The following is a 299-nucleotide window of genomic DNA, read 5'->3' as shown; positions in this document are numbered from 1 at the left end:
ATTTATTTATTTATTTATTTATTTATTTATTTGCTTGTTCATTTGCTTATTTCAACCCACTGAATCCAGTGAGTGTTGCCCATATGAGCATGAACATCTGCCGGGGCATAGAGAACCAACACAGTGGCCATACTCCTAAGGAAAAAGTGAGTCTCCCTCCTCCAGCAGCCATCCACAGCCAATCGTTCCTCAGCTAGGTGTGGGGTCTTGGAGGTCCCACCCATTCAGTGCTTTATGAATGTGAGTGTCGTCCTTGCAGAGGGGCATGCTAATCTTCTGTGTATTGTTCCAATGTTTTT

The 299-nt window shown here is 43.5% G+C and overlaps 1 pseudogene; it reads right to left on the bottom strand.

Moving 5' to 3' along the window:
• Positions 1-216: 216 nt before the first annotated feature.
• Positions 217-299, bottom strand: LOC115069043 (annotated as a pseudogene; the record flags this gene model as incomplete).

The sequence above is a fragment of the Nannospalax galili genome, unplaced genomic scaffold (genome assembly GCF_000622305.1).
Source record: "Nannospalax galili isolate Female #2095 unplaced genomic scaffold, S.galili_v1.0 C46617898, whole genome shotgun sequence".
NCBI classification, from domain to species: Eukaryota; Metazoa; Chordata; class Mammalia; order Rodentia; family Spalacidae; genus Nannospalax; species Nannospalax galili.
This window is presented reverse-complemented; position numbering and strand designations above follow the sequence as displayed.